This window comes from Panthera onca, chromosome F2, assembly GCF_046562875.1.
Source record: "Panthera onca isolate mPanOnc1 chromosome F2, mPanOnc1 haplotype 2, whole genome shotgun sequence".
NCBI lineage: Eukaryota > Metazoa > Chordata > Mammalia > Carnivora > Felidae > Panthera > Panthera onca.
The window spans coordinates 26,715,605-26,736,249 of NC_138356.1; the positions used below are offsets into that span (position 1 = coordinate 26,715,605).

The window sequence follows — 20,645 nt, forward strand, 5'->3', positions numbered from 1 at the left end:
GAGAGGGAGCACAAGCAGGGGAGGGGCAGAGAGAGAGGGAGACAGAGAATCCCAAGCAGGTCAGTGCAGAGCCCCACGTGGGGCTCAAACTCACGAACTGTGATCACGACCTGAGTGAAATCAACAGTCAGACACCGTACCTGACTGAGCCACCCAGGCACCTCTGTTTTTTTTTATATTTACACTTTGTAAATTTGACAAACATTTATTCTGAGAATAACTAAATTTTCACTGTTTTGAGAATTGTTTGGAGTTTGCTACAATATTTATATGTGATATACCGAATAAATTCCTCGTTGAGAGATTGACAATAACCCTTTCCAATGTAACTAAACTGTGTGCTCCAGCCCACAGTGCTTTATCTTCCACATACTTTGTGGAATATTAGCATGAATCTTACAATGAGTAAGATGAGTGCCCTTGCACTGAATTTTGAACTTTCTGTATATATAATTTATGTATGAAGGTCTTGATCTTGCAGAAGATGGAAATTTCTATGGGAAGAGGACTAGAATAGCGAGAACAAAACAAAAGAAAACATAGAAGCAAATATAGGAACGACACATATATACACATAAATAGAAAAGTTTCTTATACCTGATTAAATCCTCACACTAACAGCAAACTTTTATAAACATTGGGACTGTGTTGGCAAGTAAAATAATTCTAAACTTTTTTTTTTTTTAATCAGATAGGGGATCAAAAAAGAATAAAGGTGATTGATGTTACAGTGGCTAATAAAAAAAAAAAGGCCCTTAAGCAGTCAGGTGAAATGACTTAGGGATAAGAACAATTGGTTAGATTTGGAAGATGTATGACTTCTAGAAAGCCCACAACCCTTGTAATGCTCAAGGACCTACGCACACTCTAGATCTTTGACTCATAGCACTTTATTGGTGGACGAGTATGAAGAATTTGCTTTAAGTATTTCCCGCTTGAATGTTCCAGTCTATTTCAAACTTGAGTTAACTTTGAGAGTCTTTCCAGACTTTTTGTCATTCGCTCACATCAATCTTCGTTTGGTACCTTTTGGAGTATTGTCTACCCCTGCAATCGGCCTCCATTGTTTCTCATACAGGTCCTAATTCTCTAGTATGAAATGACTTCATTTGTGAACTAAGTAAACCGTATTATTGTGTTACACATTCTTCTTGTTTTTCCCTATATATTAATTCTAGAATCGGTTGAATGGAGTTTCAGAATAAGACTCACTATGAATACGACAAAAATTAATACTAGAGCAATTGTTTGCTAGGTAGCACAATATAATTTTTCTATCAACCATTCTACATTTTCAAATAGGGTAGACCAGGGCTAAAAATAGTGCTGACAGATGAAAGACATAAATGGCAATTTTAGTGGTTCAAATCCTGATTTTGCCACCAGTTTATTTTTGAACATGTTGGGTATTAACTTTTCTAGTTCTGATTTTATGCATTGTTAGATGATAGAATTTGGTTAGGTCTGTTGATGACAGAATATAGATAGCAACAGATTCCTTGCTGCAAACAGATGTATACTGGAGAGAAATGTACAAAGTAAATCAGATCCTCTCTGGTAAAAGTTTGAGGAGTGGAGTGGAAAACTTGAACCCCTGAAAGGAGTCTTTGGGAGAATTCATTTTGAAAACCATCATTCTCCCATGATAGGTAGGATTACTTGTGCTTGTGACAATCCGTGAGTGCAAGTTGTATTGAGTGTATTTGAAGATTTAATTCACACAATGTATCTTAAATTTGAGTATTACAGAGAGATAGGAAGGGAAGAAAAGCAAGACCATTAAAGGAAGGTTTACATTTAGGTTTTTCTTTTAGCCTCGTGTTAGATTTGGTTCACCATTTATTTAGGGATCAAAACCAAGCAACTTAATAGGGCATCAGCTGTTTGAGTCTTTGAACCTCTAGGTATAACCTTAACCCTAATCCTCAAACAGCTGCTTGAACCTTTGAATGAATGGCCAAAGAGAGAAGGGAAGGGAAAATCAGGGAGAATAGTGAGAGGTTCAATAGGGGGACCGAGTTGTGAGTATCGACTGCCTACCTCCTCCACCTCCACAGTCTTCACCACAGCTGTTGGTGAGCGTGTTTCCATTTTAATTTTCCTATTTATTTTCCTATCAAGTACGAAGCTTACTTATTTCAGTTCTGTTCATCAAATACTCATTGAGGGCCTATTCTGTGGCAGTCAGTCTGCTAGGTAGCAGAGATACAAAGATAAGTACCACATGCTCTTAATCCTTTGAACAGGTTATTTCAAATACTGTTTAGAGAAATTGCAGTTGATGGAGCAGAGAGGGATCAAACATTTGTATGTTTTTGTTTTTCCTCCCGGAAAATATTGGTTTATAAAAGCAAGATGAAAAAACATTTGAGAAGGAGATATGTAAATATGTTTGTATTCAAGTGGTACAGTTGAGTTATCATGTTTTCTAATCTTTGAGACCTTAATTTCTGTATTTGTGTTATAGAGTATTGAGTTTCCTTTCTCACATCTATTATATTAGGAAAGAAATGAGAGATGAATGGGCCAGATAGGAAGTAAAGAGGAGATAGCAAGTGTGTATATTAAAGGTTAATGGGAAAGAAGATAGGAGATTAAGTTAGAATTGAGAGGAAGTGTTAGTAGAGTACCGAGAAGGAAATTGAATGGGACTCACATATGTTAAGAAAAAAAAGAAGAGAAAAGAGACACATGAAGCAACCAGAAGAGAAAATAAATATAAACACATATTTAAGGAATTTTGCAAAGGAGAAATCTTCAAGTTTTGTTTGCAGCCAATCTTGAATGCTACTGAAAATTTTGATTTCAACTTTTCAATTCTGGTACAATGCCACTGCTACTATGTAGGACGTATGCTTTTGGGGAGGACTGAAAAACAAGAGGGTGTTATTTCACCATAGAATGCCACATGCTTGTATTGGTGAAATGGTATTTAAATGTATTATAGATAATAAAGTAGAAATAACTATGTCGTATTCACATAATATATGTTATATTTAAAATATTACTCAGTGAAAGTCTGTAAAGAAAGTATTTCAGTGTCCTCACTGATACTATGTATTAACAATGTCCTGTTGATCTCCTGATACAAGAATGATGTAATAACCTAAAAGCTTATTTACGTTTTAGTTTTTGCAATAGCTGCAGTCAGAGACTAGGAGCCTCTACACCCCTAAAGCATAACATTGAGAACCATCTAGATTTAAAAATAAAGCGCAATATAGATCATCCGCTCTAGGAAATGTGCACAAGTGAGCTGTCTCTTAATTTCAACAAGCAATTCATATGAAGGGAATGTAACTGACTTAATTGTATTACATGTAAGAGACATGAGGTAATGGTGCTTTTGACGGGTGAGCATAAAGGAGGACTGGAAAGTAGGTCTGTATCAGTGCATGTGCAGTATCACTCGGGGAACAGGAGGCCCTGAGGAAAGGAGCCAGTGCCGGGTGCTCACGGCTGCCAGGGCTCTATAGCTTTGCTCTTAGCATCCCATCAGGCTGAGTGACGTGATCCACTAACACACAGCTCCCTTGCCTGGAGTGTAATAAGTTCATTGTACAGAAAGCCTGGTCCAAACTGTAAGTGAAGCTCTTAAAACTTTAACCTTATGCTTTAACCTCTTTTACTTCATGTCCACGTCGGCAAAATTGGGCAATAACGGTAACAGTTTCATAAAGCTGTTATGAAGATTATGTTAATTAATAAGTGTAAAGTGCTTACTGCCTGGCACATAGTAAGTATCAAATAAGAATTAGCTAGAAGATAGAAGCCTGGCTCTTGTTCCCCCATCTAGTTTATTGCTTTATCTTCAACACTTACTACATAATGAGTGGCCAGTAAGATTTGCTGAAAGGGTGAACAATTTGATAGCTCATGTAGTCTTTTAAAGGTAAAATAAGGAAACACAGAAAATAATATTTTGTCTTACTTAGCATTTTTATACTGTATTAGAAATTAATAAATTTAAGCTTTGGTCTCTTAAAGCATTTAGTTACAGAGAAAGACAGATACCATATGTTTTCACTCTAATGTGGATCCTGAGAAACTTAACAGAAGACCAAGGGGGAGGGGAAAGAAAAAAAAAAGAAAGGTTAGAAAGGGAGGGAGCCAAAACATAAGAGACTCGTAAAAACTGAGAACAGACTGAGGGTTGATGGGGGATGGGAGGGAAGGGGGGGTGAGTGAGGGGTATTGAGGAGGGCACCTGTTGGGATGAGCACTGGGTGTTGTATGGAAACCAATTTGACAATAAGTTTCATATTAAAAAAAAAACTTTTAGTTACATTGCATCAGTAAACGAGGACCTGATCTTTCTTGGCAAATTGATTATATACAGTTTCTAAACCTATAAAAATGAGAAGTCACCTGGACCAAGGCAATTAATGCAATGATTTAGGTAACTTGGAACCTCCACCATTTACCATTCATGTGATTTTGGCTGTTACCTAATCTCTCGTCTGTTTACACACCTAGAATATTGGAATAGCAATGATATATAGAGTGTTCTTTGGGGGACTAAAATGAGATAATTTATATAAAGTGCTTTGCAGAGTATGTAATATATAATAAGTCCTAAACAATTCACTCTCAAACACAATGTTAATTCATTTACTAATCCAATCAACATTTAGTGAAGTACTTGTCATGTCAGATATACAAAAAATGAGTAAAATATGGTTCCTATCCCCAAGAATTTCCAGTGTTGTAACATAAGGGACAAATAAAAAGGCAATTATCAAATAGTGGAAGTGCTCTTATAGAGAGATAACAGGGAATCTTAGGAGTTTACAGAGATGGAACCTGAATTACATTTATGTAAGATGACTTGATCAGCAATATATTTTGAAATTTCAATATTTTTAAATTCTGCATTATAATAAGACTAATGTTTATTAATTAGTAAACTAAGTCATTTGGTCAGGAAACACTTAGTATGGACCTAATATGTGTGAGGCCAAGGATAACATATATCATCTGATCTAATCTTTACAACGTGAGGATGCTCTTTTATTTTCTCTACTTTTTACAGATAAGGAAACTCAGAGAAAAATAAAAATATGCCTCATGTCTCACCACAGCTAGCAAATGGCAGAACAGTGTCAAACCAAGGTCTATCTGCCTCCAGAGCCCCATGCAATTCAGTTTTAGTGTAACTATTAAATTTGCATTTGTTGTACTTGTAGGATTTTGTCTAATATATATTATCTACATGAATCATGCTACCTCTTTTTTGGATGTTTTTTAAAAATTTTTATTTATTTTGAGAGAGACAGAGTATGAGCGGAAGAGGGGAAGAGAGAGAGAGAGAGAGAGAGAATCCCAAGCAGGGCCTACACTGTCCGCACAGAGCCTGACGTGGGGTTTGAACCCAATTACCGTGAGATCATGACCTGAGCGGAAGTCAGACACTCAACCCACTGAGCCACCCAGGCTCCCCAATGCTACCTCTTTAGCATTGAGATATCCATTTCCTTAGATTATAGGATTAATAATGAACATTTTCTTTTTTACTATACTATTTTCTACTTAGTTTATTGATATTTATAAATTGTTAAAGTAGTTTCTTAGATGTTTATATAGAACAACCTTCTGTAGTACTATTCATCAGAATCCTTTTCAAAAACTTAAGATTTTAGCTTTTGGTTGCTTGTATATTATTTCTTAAACATTTACTAATAATTTGCATTTCCATAGCTAGAGATTAAAGTAATTAACAAAATGTGCTCTTTTTTTCCTATTGAATACAGAGATTTTTATCTAAAACAATGAATTGTTCTAAAGTCATATTGCTATTGGAGAGCACCAGTATAGTTCTGGTTTTAGTCTCAGTGATAAAAGACAAAAATAGTATGTGATCATTCAGTCTGAGTTTTGAGGGTGGTGGCAATGAAGCCTTGAAACAGATTTAAAACGTCACTTGTGTTTTTGTTTTGTAAGACTTAAGATATGAACTTCCTTTAGAGCAAGGCTAAAGCTTTGGAATGGGGTTAAAACTCAAGTGTCCTTTTCTGTTTCATAACATTACCTTACATTTCTGTTCTGTTTGTAGAATTTCACTTCCTTTTTAAAAAATGCATCAGGTAAAAAGCATTTATAACTTATGTTCTGATTTTGTAACTCATGAAGTGATAAATTTGCTTATTTTCAGTTATTTACCAGACTATTATCTTCAGAGAAGTACATGCTGGCTTTAGGTGACCCTCAGAGTTAATTGGAAAGATATCTGTGCCGGGCTTGCTGTATATATGTTCCTGTTTATGACTGGAGGATGGGTAGAACTCTGTACATTTTCTATCCAAGGAAGAGTCTGAACAATGATGAGGCTTTGATTAATACTATTGATGCTTTAATGGCTCATTTTATATCCTGAACACTGGGGGGAAGTATGTTCCCTTCTGTAAAGACTATGGTTCTTATGATTCACTTAACACAAATAGCAAAAAAGCATGAAAGATCTCTTGTCTCACAAGAAGAAATGGGTGGCCGTATAATGCCAGTTGCATATATTACTGAACTGTTACAGAGGAGAGGAAATTACCCAGTCAGAATAGATATGTCTCTGTAGCCTTGTATCCGCATTCTAATAGCCACAGAGTTTATCTTAGTCTGAACGGAGCTCTAAGTTATTAATTGTTTTAATGATTTCATTGATTTCTGTTAATCTAGGTAATGTGCCTTACTAAATTCGGTAGTTTATTTTGCTTTTCAATTAACCTTTTACTTTTGTTATATCATTTTTTATTAAAAACAAAGGTTTTATCTGCATTTTAATGATATGCCTATCTTAGTATATTATGAATTATATTTGGCTATCTGTACTGCAATTTTCCTGAATACTTTAGGATAATGGCACACCATAATGGCTCAGTATTTTATTGCAGGTTATCATTGATACAGAATACTTTTAAAAGATACTTGAATAAATTCTAGAATTCTGTATGTATAACCAAAATATATATTTAAATTGTTTTTTGTATTTTTAGAATACAACCATGAAAGAAATGTAATGCTTGCTTTACTTTTACTCTTCCAATGTAGGAATAATGCTACTATTTCAAATTAAATTCAAGTTATTTTAATTTTGTTCAATTAATAGATACAAAAATATATTATAAAATCTTGGAAAATTTAAAATGGTGTTTAAAAATAGTACATTCCGGAAGAAAGGCTACTGTAGACGTATACTTTCTGTGTTTCTAAAATATTTCACCGGCTTACATAGATTAATTGATATTCAAATACAGTCTGTCTAATGAAGATCGTAATTTGTTTTGTCAGATATAAAGTTATCTGTATATTTATAAAATATTAGTGAAATGGCCCCACGTGATGCTGAGGTAGGTTCTCTATTCTTCATTCCTGGGGAGTCACATTCACATATAACTTTTGTACCAATTAAAAACTGTTAATGACAAAACATTGTAATTGATTAGTCTTTGTATATTTACAACTCACTTTAATTGCTGAAAAACGCCATTTGTCAGTTTCATGTTCTATTGACAATGTTATTGATTTATCTGAATTTGGCTTTGTCTTGTCTCTCGTACATAAAACTCACATATGCAGTTCAAATGGGAAATGACTGTATTGATTTCCTTAACTTGAGCCCAAATGCTAAAGATTTTTGGATAAGCTTTCTCATTACTTAAGCCAAAATCAATAAGAAAGAGCATCTTTTAATGAAAGAGCAGTTTGAGCAACGTACTTCAGAAATAGGGTCCTGTTCATTCTTTGCTTTACAAATCGATCTCCTAGGTTCCTTAAGTGAGGTCCAATTGGTTGACATTGTGGTTTGTCTTTGTGTGTAAACTTGCAGCTTCAGAAAAGAGAAGATGAGCTACAGAGACAGTGGAAAGAAACTCTCTCCCTGAGAAAGAAGAGTTCAGTACCAAGTGTAACTAGTGTTGAAATGCAGCACAATTTACAAATATACCAGATAATTCTTACATCTATCAAGTTCGTGCTTATATGTGATGATTGCACAATATTTTAAAAGTTCCTTCCCTGTTTTGTTAATATCTATATGTGCATATCATATACATTTACATTAATCTTATTTTAACATTTGCTTTTATTTCAGAAAACGTCTGCTCATTGCTGCAGTTGATATTTATATAATGCAAAGTAGTTCACTGAAACATCAGGTCATTTTTACAATAAGTTTTTGTTAAGTGATCTTTGGATTTTCATTTTTTTTCACTGTTACATTTCCCATTTTCTGCAGGAAGAGAAACACTGGAGGTGAGCTACCGCAATAAAGTGCCCGTGCTGAGGAACAGCAAAATGAACTGAACATATGAAACAAGTTGTAAGGACAGGCCAAACGTCAGGTACTGTACTATGATATCATTAACTTCTGTGAACTACATAAATTAAGCTGATTATGCCTTCACTTAATTAACTGAGAATGACCTATTGATGTATAGGCCGAGTTAGCTAGAGACCGCTTGCTGCACTGTACTTAATTTATTGGTTTTCAATTAGTTCTTCTCTTGCCCGTGATTGTTGAGAAAAAAAAAAAATGTCCATTTACATCTATTTTCTGTAGTGTGGTTTTATGCACGGTGAGTTTCTATTTAAAATTTTATCCCGAGTACTATTTTTTCTTTGCCAGCAATGCTTAGGTAGATTTGAAGAGTTTGTTTTGTTTTGTTTTCTTATTGTTAGATATAATTTGGTTTCTGGAATAAAAGAAATCTACACATGAATTCATCTTGTTAGTGTTGTGATATTATTAAGTTATCTTTAGAAAAGATCCTGTATATTCCTTTCAAGAACTATTTTGCTTTAATTACATTTTGGAAATTAATGTTTACCAAATTTACTGTTAAACTATACTTTTGTCAAGCAATCTCAGTGAAGAAGGTTCTTTGGTAAACCTTTAGATTTTTGAGATTTTTTTTCTCTAAAAACTTGAGTTTTTTGAAGTGGAAAGATTATAGTATGAATGGTCATTCGCAGTTTCCTGTGGTAGTAGGACGATTGTACATGAGAATACCTTTAGACAAAAATGTATTCTTCAACTTTTGCCCTTATATACACTGATTTTGTGAGGGCTGAGAAACCTCAGTATGTTGCCCTCTACTATATAGCTTTTATAATCCACTAATCAAAAGATATTTATTATATCATTCTTACAATCTCAGTATCTGAGCCTTAGAACATTTCACTAGAGATTGGTAGTCTGATTTTAGGTATTATAATTATTTTAATAATTTATTATTGATAGTTATTATAACAGGGTTAGTCAAATTATAAAAGTAAACTAAATATAAGGAAAGTATGTGACTCTGTTTTGATAATTTGCTTTATCTCTCCTAAATTTAGGTCTGTATCTGAGAATGGAGTTAATAATGGAATGTGGACTCAGGACCCTTTGAGGTATTTGCCGACTCTTGTATATATGAGGTATAAATATTACTTGTTCTGGAAGTTCTGACAGATAAATATTTCTATGGGTTGGAGTAATCAGAGATGGGTTAAATACTTAATTGCTCCTACAAGACATATATGGGGGACAGTATATTGATAATCTATGTTAAAATTTCATGCAGAATCTAATTAATACTGTAGGAGTTTGTGGGCATATGAGGATTTAACATTCTCATTATTTGTGAATAACCCTGAAGGCTCATAATGAGTTGTAATGTGTGCATCACAAATTTGAATCTCATACCCTGTACCCATGCCATGGCATTGGGAAAGAAATTTAGCAGCTATATTCAAAGAGACATTGTTTTCTACATGTTTTCATATATGCAATGATATGTGTAATGATTGGCCTACTTAAATTCCTAGCCACATTTTCCTGAATTTTCACAAAGTGTTTGCTCTTACAGAATTTGTGAATTAGGGGAACAACAAAAGACTCAGTATCTTGTTTGGAAATATCAAATGCCTGTTATTTCTTAAAAATCTAAAATGGATTTCTGTGACAGAAGGGATAAAACTTATGTTTTGCAAAGAATATATTCAAAATTCACCTCTAGTTTTGTAATTTCTGGGATTTCAAATGGACACCAAAGTGGAAAGGTTATATATGGGCCTGTGTGTGTGCGTATTTGTGTGTATGTATGTGTGTGTGTGTGTGTGTGTGTGTGAGAAAGAGAGAGAGAGAAACAGAGAGAGAGAGAGAGAGAGAGAGAAACAGAGAGAGACTGAGGTGTTCAGGGGAAAGTTTTGAACTGGAGATGTAAATTATGAAATTGTTAACATATCAATGTTATTAAAGTCAAGAGAAAGGATGAGATGACCAAGAAGTAAATGCTAAGTAAAAAGAGAATCAAGGAAAAGAAGCCTTGTTGGTATTCCAACATTAAAAGATGAAGGATATGAGAAATCAGGAAAGGAATCAAACAGCCAATGATAATAAGAAATCCAGGAGAATCAGGAGCTTTAGAATCCAAGCAAAGAAAACATTTCAAGGAGAAAGAAATGATCACCTGTGTAAAATGCTGCTTATAGTTCATAATATGGGAGCTAAAAATTAACAGTTAAGCTTAATTACATAGAGGTCAGTGGCGATCTTGACAAAAGCAATTTTAGTGTCTTGGTGGGTGCATATTTATTCTGATTGTAATGGTCACAGTAACAGAAAAAAAATTATAATGCAGAAAATAAAGAGGATCATTGCTAGAACAATGTTTTGAGAATGAAAAAGCTGATAGAATCTACTAGAAAAATGGAAAGTTTGGCCGTAGTTAAGAACATGGGCAAATCTTCCCCAGTAATATAAAAGAGGGTAACTGGGCACAGACACAGTAAGTAGATGTGATAGTCTTGAGCTATCGAACTTTTCAGTGAAAGAAGATGTAAGGTTATCAATTTAAAGTAACAATGGGGAAGGAAGTGTTGGAAGGTTGGGAAGTGAAAAGGGATGAAATATTTTGCTTGGACAGTAAAGGAAGAAATTGGCCATAACAAGTAAGCCAGAGTACTTAAAATACTCAGCTTTATTCTAATTGAAATGTTCCATATTTTCTCATACCAAGTCTATCATTCTCACATATTAACATTCTGTATTGAAACTGTGTGCTCAGTTTCTGTCTTTTCACTAGATTATGAGCAGCTTGAAGGCAAGATGTATATTTGATTCATTTTTATATTCATAACATCCAAATGAAGTCTCTAGAATGAAGTATGAAATTAAGAAATACTTGATAGATGACTGAATAATTTATGTGATACATTGTATGTTGTACTAAAGGCATATAAACAGTCAAAAAATATTATTTATATTTGGGAAAGTTGATGCTAGGTGTCATTTCATATTTAAATGGAACCATCATTTTGGGGTGCCTGGGTGGCTTAGTCGGTTAAGCGTCTGACTGTTGATTTTTGCTCAGGTCATGATCTCACGGTTTGTGAGTTTGAGCCCCACTTCAGGCTCTGAGCTAACTATGTAGCCTGCTTGGGATTCTCTTTCCCTCCCTCTCTCTCTGCTCCTCCCCTGCTTGTGTGTGCACTCCCTCCTCTCTCTCTCGCTCTCTCTTTTTCTCTCTGTCAAAATAAATAAATACACATTTAAAAAATAAGTAAAATAAAAATAAATTAAACAGTCATTTTTTTTTATAGTCAGCCATTTTTTTTTTTAACTTTAGGTGCATTACTGACTTAATCATTCTCCTAAATTCATGGTCACCATTGGTTCATACAACCCTCATAAAGGCCTCTCTCTCCTTATAATTTTTATTTAATTTAATAGAAAATTATTTTTATTTCCACAAGGATTATATGAGAACATGGCTTGCCAGCAAAGACTGTGTGGTAAGTCTTTTGACTTTTGACAGTCTTGTCGATAAAATATGGAATCTCCTTATACTCATTATAGTTTTAATTTTAATTTCTATAATCTAAAGGAAATTGAGCACCTTTTTATATGTTTAATGGTTATTTATATTTTTTTTCTGTGAATTACCTGTTAATATCTTATCGTTCCAATACTATGATCATTTAGTTTCTCGCCATTCTTTTCTGCAATGAGGATGTCTTATGTTGCAATAACTTTTCCAATAACTGCAAACCTTACATAATCTCACATTGACTCATGACCTCATATTATTCTACTTTCTTCTGAATTTTAAGCCCAATAAGCTTTATTTTGGATGTTCTCATTACTTGCAACTATTTGCATTAGTTCATCCTATTTAATAGGAAAGAGCCTCTGACCTCATTATTTACACATTTACTAAAGCAGCTGAATATTTATACTTTCTATTCCATCTGATATTGCTTAAGTGGAAATATTTTCTGAAGGTTCTAAGGTTCTTGATATTTTTTCCTTACATTAAAGGTTTAATTTGATATTTCTCTGTGGGTTAGCATCCTTTCACTATGAAGTATGGGTATCCTGCCACCAGGAACAAGCAACCAGCTTCGCAAACAGAATAATTGGTGCTATTCTTTTCACATACACAAAAGTAAGTTAAAACAGGGTAGAGCTTTTATCATCAATTGATTCTTAGAAGTCCTTTCTTGATATTTCAGCCCCAAGGCTTATATCAAAGTTGTTTCCTTCAATGTGGAAACTTCAAGCTTCCAATTCACCAGTCTGCAAGCCCTGAGCATCAAAGCAGACCTGGCCTGTGATCCACGGCTAAGCACTTACTTTCTTGAAGTGATGCTTAGTGCTCTGATTCACCATCAAGATCTGAGGGTGCTGTTATGAGAAGATAAATTAGGGAACCAGACGATTAAACCCTTTGGCCTCCACTGAGATCTTCCTGAGCAGGAGCACTTGTCTCCAATTCCTCTTTGACCTGTTATTGTTTCCATATGGCGGCCACTGCTCAGGACTCTCACTTGACTTACACACGATTCCTGAGAGATTGACATGTGTGAGGATCCTGATTGCTTCAAACAGTAGTTGTGGAGAGGCCATGGAAACCAAAGGGTCTTTACCACTGTATATTATCTTCTCTTTAGCTACCATTTTATTTCATGCCAGAACTCATGCTCTTTTCTACTATTCTGACAATTAAAACTGTAATTTTCTTTATTTTTCAAAATTCTCTGGTAGTTTCTCATTTCAATCTGTAAGGCTGATGGCTTTATAATTTCCTTACTTAGAGAAGTCATGATTTTAAAATACTTATCATCATCGTCGTCGTTTGCATTCTTATTCTGATTGAAATTTAAATAAGAGGGAAACCAAATGATGTATGATTTATTAATATTTCCTGCATATCAAGTTTTTGTCATTTTGTCCAACTTTCCTCCTGTGTCACATGTTATATTTGTGCTCATCTAACACTGTGTGAAGCTCCATTTCTCACCTCTTTGTTCTGCCTGTCAAATGACTTAAAACAGAAAGTAGAAATGTTAGATCTTTGTTGTTTTAAATATATACATTTGGGGCGCCTGGGTGGCTCAGTCAGTTGGGCGACCCACTTCAGCTCAGGTCATGATCTCAAGGCTCGTGAGTTCGAGCCCACGTCGGGCTTTGTGCTGACAGCTCAGAGCCTGGAGTCTGCTTCCGATTTTGTGTCTCCCTCTCTCGCTGTGCCCCTCCCTCATTCATGCTCTGTCTCTCTTTCTCTCAAGAATAAATGAAACATTAAAAAATTTTTAAAAATAAAAAATATATATATATATTCATATTGTGTGTGTGGGGGGGAACTGTTCCTCAGACCCTTTCCAGTTGATCTTCTAGTCACGTCAGTTACCCCGATAAATGTCTTAAACCCATTTCTCTATCTTTCTACCACTACTCAGTTCAGGTCTTCATTTGGGTCTTTCTTCCATTGGTCTCTTCCTCTTCTATTTATCCTCTCTCTGCTAGGCTAGACATAAAACATGCCCACATATGAACATGCAGAAATGTGATTAGATCACTCCTCCACCTAAAATCCTTTTATACTCCCAGATAACTTGAATTTCTTTTCAAACCAAAGCCACCAGGAATAGGCAAAAGAGAAGCTAACTCAGGCCGCGCTTTGAGTGTCTTATACCCAATCAACTATAATTCCACTTTTTTTTATTTGTTTGACACAGCTAAAATTATATTTAAAGATAAGTTCACCATTTACTGTGATTATGCCATATAATGAAGATCTTTCAGATGTCAGTGTCTAACAATGGCAAATATTTACTTTTCTTGTCCATAGGTCTTTGGATTGGTTCAGGTGGTTTTGCTGCAAGTACTTGAGGTTTCCTCCTCGTGTCTTTCTTTCTGGTATGAGTGGCCGTTTGTGGCCTCTTTCTTCATGAACATGCGGAAGCAACAGAGACAGGTCAAATAATACAAGCACATTTCAGAGTCTGCTCAGTTCCTATGTGCTCAAATGACATTGGCCTACGATGTCACATAATAAAGAAACATGCTCAACCCATAGTGAAACCATGACGGGGGTATAGAGGGCATGAAATATAGTGACTAAGTAATAGCACCTACTACAAAAAAGCCCTCCTGTTCTACACAAAAGTTTTAAAACAATTGATCTGCCAGATAAAGTGAAAACCTTAAGAAATAAAAATCTACATATGACCTTTAATTATTTACCTTTCAGTTTATTTTCCTCAGCTTTCTGCTATAGCTGAGTAGTCATTGCAGCAAATTAATCATAACACTTGCATACGCATATACCTTTTTCTCTCTTTTGAATGCCCTATATCTTCTGGGGAAAACTAGTTCTCATCCCTGTTTACCCACCTTATTATTAAAGCTTGCTGTTCCCAAATAAAGCATTTTCCTGGCCAAAATTAACTAACACTAAATTTTGAAAGCTAATGACTCACATGTAGGCATAGATACATTTAGTTCATCCAAGGAAAGATAGGCCCTGTTTCAGCCAAAGTCTGTAAAGGAATGCTGCAGAATCTGATTTTGTCCACTCTGATTCAAGAATGTTGATTGAAGAAGTTAGACTTGACATAATTTTTCCCAGATTTTAATATACTATAGTATATTAAAATATATATATAAATATATATTGTATGTTAAATACTATAATATATTTACTATAGTATTTCCTAAAAGAGGCACATCATGAGCGTGAGTGAGGAAATTATGAAAATAAGAGTGGTGTAGACTTTATGGTATAGTTAACAACCATAATTTATATAAAACAGACAATAAGTGACATTCAGTAAAGTTTTTATATTATTTTCTCCTTAGGGTATAACTCAAAGACTATGCTCTATGGTTTGCGTTCCTCTTCTGCTGGTTTCATCCAGTTCTAACACTGCTGTGTATCTTACACTGTTCCTGAATCATATGTGCGATGTTGGAATGTTTCTTATATCAGAAACCTTAATTATTAACTTTCTACTCATGTACTTGTTCCAAAAACAGATTTTAAGTAGCAGATTTAATCATTTCTACAGCTAAAGAGGCATCCCTCACTCAAATTATTGTTGCCAAACATTGTCTTCTCAGCTTTTAATACCCTAGGGAAGATAGATAGATAATAGATAGATAGATAGATAGATAGATAAGGCAAGTTTACTCCACAGGCTGTGTACTTTGCTCCGTATCATCCGACCCTTTGTATTGTACTCATGCAGCAAGGAAAAGGATTTTGTTTCACTGTCCTTGGGAAGAACAGTAATGTAGGAACAGAGCTGAATATGGTTCTGGATGGAACTGAAATGTGGATGCTACAATACTAGTTAAGTAAACAATGCCTTGGCAACTCCGGCTTTTCTGCTTCTCTGTTATGATCATTGTCTAGTATGTTACATATACATCATACATACGAAAGATAGGAAATTGAATTTGTGTTTGCAAGGAACTTCTCATGGTAGATGACAGATAAGCCAAAGCAGAGGTATGCTGAAGATGGTTGGCACTGTATCAAGAGATTGGATTGTTTAGCACTTCTTTCTACTTCCTTGTTCAGTGATATATTGATAACTTGAAATTGACCATGGTAGGAATATTTCTTCCATGGACATTGGCAAATCCTTCAAACCAGATAGTTTTTATTTTTTTATTTTTATTTTTTCCAGAGAGCTAGTTACTAGTATACCAAGAGCGAAGCCTTGCACTTTTATATAAATTTTTGTTTCCTTTCTTGATTGTCAGATTTATAAGTTCTAAGTAAATTTCATTTATTTCATCTAATTGATAGTGGTTTATATATATTTTTTCACACATTCTATTCATTTCCACTTAAGATAATCACATATCCCAGTATTTTTTTTCTTTCTATTAATCCTTAAATTCTTTCTTTCTTTCTTTCTTTCTTTCTTTTTTTCTTTCTTTCTTTCTTTCTTTTTTTTTCTTCTCAGGATTCTGATCAGCTATTTATAAAAAGATTCTGATAAAATGTTATATATTTCAAAATTAAAATGAGTATCATGCTTATTATGTTATGTTACATTAAAATGTTATGCTATAAACATGCAATAACTATTTATCAATTCTAAATATTGGTTTGCAGGGAATTTTAAATTCATGTAAAGAATTTTCTGATTTATATGCAAAGACAGAAACTTGTTAGCTTAAAAAGATTCTCTCTTCCCCAAGAGAATCTAAATCTTAAAAATAAGTAAACTATATTTTTATTTGAAACTATTCAAATAGACTCTTCCCAAAAATATTAAAGATCAAGTTAAAATAGATGTTATTCAATAGTAGCTCTGCAACAATAGGTAAAACTAAAAAAATCAGGACTGCAAAAATTGTATGATTTTGTATATTTTTCTGATTTTCTTCTTGGGTATGGTGCTGTGTCCACAAACCTGTTTTCAAGACTTGAGGGATATAAAATATTTGTCATAGTGCCCAGCAGAATATGTAGTGGCTCAGGATCTTATCAATAATTATAAGTAATTAGAAATACAAATTAATATTGTTGCCAGAGAATCTGTTTCTAAACACTAGTGACAAAACTTTATCCTTTATTATACAGAAACTCGAGGGTAAACAAAATCATCTTTGTTGATTTATAATTAGAATGTGATATTAGATATGTGCTCCATAATATTTCCTATGTTAGGGCTTTGTATACGTGCATTTATACTTCTTAACAATTGTCTTTTTTTTTTTCCTTCCTATGTCTGAGTCTTGCTCTTACTACCCTTTATTCAGATTAAATTTCAGAGTGGGAAAAATCCAGGTTGTGGTGCTTTAATAGTGGTGTAGCTTTGAGCAATTTGATTTATGCCCCATTTTCTCTATCAGTTCAATTAAGAAAACAATACTACGTATTCCATATACTGTTGGAGATTAAATGAGAACCTATTTATAAAGTACTTAGAGAGTGCCTTGCACATAACTTTTATCCAGCAGATATTAGCATTATCTTTCACAAGCCACCTTCTCTGATAGTTTCATCCCTGAGGTCTTCCATTGATAATCACTCTCATCTCTTAATATCTGGAGTTTTTTTTTAATATCTGGATAACTTTAATAAGTTTATTAAAGTTTAAAACTTTAATAAGTTTTATCTTAATATCTGGATATTTTTTTTAATGTTTATTTATTTTTGAGAGAGAAAGAGAGAGAGAGACAGAGACAGAGATAGAGACAGAGCATGGGCGGGGGAGGGGCAGAGAGAGAGGGAGACACAGAATCTGAAGCAGGCTCCAGGCTCTGAGCTGTCAGCACAGAGCCCGATGCAGGGCTCAAACCCACAAGCCATGAGATCATGACCTGAGCGTAGTCAGACGCTTAAAAGACTGAGCCACCCAGACACCCCAATATCTGAAGTATTTATCTTAACTGCCCAGCCGTGTTAATTTTTCTTTATTTATTCTAGATTGTAAGGCTCTTGAAGGGACAAGATTGTTTTTTATGCCTAATAGAATCCCAAATCTGTAGATTTAAAGCAAACATTTATTGTTGATGGTGAAACTATTGATAGAAGGATGGAGGAAGAGCCTCACTTACTCTTCATAGATTTATTGTCCGAAAAGATTTCGTATTTGCACCCACGCACTCTCTTGCACATCACACTCAACTGTACAGCACTTATATTTCTTGGGCGTGTCATGTGTAGTTTATTTTCAGAATTCTTGAGATCTAAATGCCTGATATTATATAAATTAGAATTGGTTTCTTCAAAATGGACAGCAATACATTGGAAAATACAGCATACATTGGAAAAAAAAATACAGCACAGAGTAAGATTTAATAGGAAAAGCAGACCCTATTTATTATTAGCTTTTGTTTCATTGGCAGAAATCTTTGTGTTTTTTTAACCATTTATTTAGTTATTCTTAAGTAGGTGGGTTACTTTCTCATTACACATGAAAGGTTTAACCTTTTCAAATGTTTTGTGTTTCAACACAGCAATTCTTGAGAAGCTGAAATTTTAACTCAATAAGCATACAGTACAGAAGACAAACACATAAATCAGTAACAGTTTAAAAAAAATAAAGGTTAGCGTTGTTGTCTTTGTGATCATCAAATGAATGGAAGCCATTTATGTCAATGACACTGTTGTGTTTTTGAACTAGATCCTAATTCTTTTGTTTGCCTTCTGCCTTTAAAATTATTCCTGAAACAAGTGTAGTGGCAAGCTAATTTTCTATATTCATTTACATAATTGTCATCATAACTTCTTTTATCTTGCATCAATTTACAACTAAAAGCTCAGAATGTTTCTATACAATTATTATTTTTTACTTTACATTTCTAAAGAACTATTGAAAGGGTTGATGATTTCAGGCCTTATCCTTAATAAATATTAACTTAGAATAGAACAAACAGGTGCCTTCTCATAATATGATCACTTAGAATAAGGAGGGGCATAATTTGAACACTTAGTACAAAGGGAAATTTATTTTTGGAACTCATAATGGTGTGTTTTAACTAGATATTAGAATATAAATAAGATTAGAGAACATGCATACAAAATGGAAGATATCTTTGGCTATGTTTTTATGAGTGATTTAAGAAAATTTAAAATTAAAAGAAAAAATAGTGAGAGACTGAGAACACTCATTGTTAATCTTGACCAAGTGCTGGGATATAGACTCCACCATACCGAAAAAAAAATCATGCTTTGAGCACACTTAGGCAGCCATTTAATCAAAGATAGGATAGAGAATATATTTCTTTACTACACCATTTGATCTTCTATACATTCATTGATTTTAGTTGAAAGTTGCTTAGGGATTTGACTTACACAGTGCAGACTACACAGACTAAGCTGATGGAAAATAAACTTCCAAATACTGCATGGGATATCCAAATTTCTGGCAGATTTACAAATATAAATATTGTAGAGAAGTCAAATAAATTCATATAATATGTATACAATGAATACATAATATGCATATAATGTACATATATTTAACAGTTTAATCTTTTAAAATACTTATTTAAATACTTATTTAAATGCAGTTGCATTCTTCTGATGATTAACAGAGATAGGGAAAAATAAATATTTTTTACGTTGTTTCAGTATTTGTTACATAGCACAAGCAGCAAATGCAATTTCTAGAATACATTTTGAATACAATTATTTGATTTATGAGTCTTTCCTTACCTTATAATATTTTACCCTGCTTCATTTATAGGAGAATATGCATTTTACCATTTAAAATGCAATTAGAATACTAATGTTTATTATGTAGGCACATAATTATTCTGTTTTATATACATTTTATCGAATTCTCACAAAACAGTGTGATGTGTTATTATTACACCCATTTAAAAGTGAGAAGACTAAGAGTCATAGACATTTACTCCCTGGAGATTATTCCTAGTACATGACAAGGCCAAGGTGTAAACCCAGGTTATGTGTTTCCACAACCCATGCTGCTTACATTCTGGTTTATTGCCTTTCATTGCTCAATAGTCAGCATTACTTAGGAAATAAATATTCATACCTCAATGAAATAGTGACAGGATAAAAATGTAAAAATCGAAACTGAAACACAACAGCACTACTTGGCAAGCAAATCTGGAAAAAAGGTACATTTCAAACTACACCACTCTTTAATCAAAGCAAGAATAATACTACATCTCTCATAATTTAGATAAAGAAATCAAATCTTCCAGTGCCTTATATTTAGTTGAGCAATGTCCTCCAGTTGATAGTATACAGTGTATGTACTGGCTTTTTCCTAAGCTAGTATTCATGGGTTTAGTAATTAAGTGGTGTTAATGTGAACAGCTTTTCTTCGTATTTACCCCTATTGATCCTCTAACAAAATTTTGTTTCCTGTCCCCACAAGTGTAAGCTTTGCTGATCTAGAGGTCTCAGTTTCCAAAGATAGAATGCTTCCTCCAAGGGACATGCAATGGGTTACTTTAAACCAAAAGTGGAGTCTGCCGTTTGGCTCTTTGGGGCTCTGTATGCCAATAAGTTATCAAGCAAAGTAATGAGTTTGTGCCAATTGGGGTGACTAATCTTCAGTTCTAGGACAGACTTGGGTTACTACTACACGATGTGAATAAAAAGAGGATTCTATTTGGAATTCAGAAGATTTTCTAGGATGTCTGTTAGTACTTCCGTATCTTCTGGATCAAGTCAATGGAGAGCTGTAACAACACAATCCAAGTAGGACTGAACTAATTCAACAACTCACTTCTGACAGCATTAAAAGTTCGCATCACCCTGGTATTCAAGGAACTTTGACTAGCTGAGGGCAAAGGAGAAAGAATGTATAGAGAAAGAAGTTAGGTATGTATCAGCTACAGTCATGTTGCTGCTTGCAAAAATGAAAACTGTACCAGTTACGTGTATTTC

General features: G+C 34.0%; 1 long non-coding RNA gene across 1 annotated transcript in view; it reads left to right on the top strand.

The window, feature by feature from the left end:
- LOC132664208 (uncharacterized) overlaps positions 1–20,645 on the top strand; it is a 405,502-nt gene that overhangs the window by 165,815 nt on the left and 219,042 nt on the right. Inside the window, exons 3-4 of the long non-coding RNA XR_013553532.1 lie at positions 8,228–8,333; positions 9,331–9,384. This is a non-coding gene — a long non-coding RNA (uncharacterized LOC132664208). The remainder of the gene's footprint in view (positions 1–8,227; positions 8,334–9,330; positions 9,385–20,645) is intronic.